Source organism: Pavona decussata, unplaced genomic scaffold, assembly GCF_977016875.1.
Source record: "Pavona decussata unplaced genomic scaffold, jaPavDecu1.1 SCAFFOLD_2221, whole genome shotgun sequence".
Classification (NCBI taxonomy): domain Eukaryota; kingdom Metazoa; phylum Cnidaria; class Anthozoa; order Scleractinia; family Agariciidae; genus Pavona; species Pavona decussata.
Window position 1 is genome coordinate 12,097 of NW_028146183.1, and position 404 is coordinate 12,500.

The 404-nt window shown below is 43.1% G+C and overlaps 1 non-coding gene across 1 annotated transcript in view; it reads left to right on the top strand.

Annotated features, from left to right (window-relative positions):
- LOC146447460 (small subunit ribosomal RNA) overlaps positions 1 to 404 on the top strand; it is a 1,800-nt gene continuing 1,396 nt past the window's right edge. Inside the window, exon 1 of the ribosomal RNA XR_014861842.1 lies at positions 1 to 404. This exon is cut by the window's right edge and continues 1,396 nt beyond it. This is a non-coding gene — a ribosomal RNA (small subunit ribosomal RNA).

Consider the following 404-nt stretch of genomic DNA (forward strand, 5'->3'; position numbering starts at 1 on the left):
TACCTGGTTGATCCTGCCAGTAGTCATATGCTTGTCTCAAAGATTAAGCCATGCATGTCTAAGTATAAGCACTTGTACTGTGAAACTGCGAATGGCTCATTAAATCAGTTATCGTTTATTTGATTGTACCATTACTACTTGGATAACCGTAGTAATTCTAGAGCTAATACATGCGAAAAGTCCCGACTTCTGGAAGGGATGTATTTATTAGATTAAAAACCAATGCGGGTTCTGCCCGGTCATTTGGTGATTCATAGTAACTGATCGAATCGCACGGCCTTGCGCTGGCGATGTTTCATTCAAATTTCTGCCCTATCAACTGTCGATGGTAAGGTAGTGGCTTACCATGGTTGCAACGGGTGACGGAGAATTAGGGTTCGATTCCGGAGAGGGAGCCTGAGAAA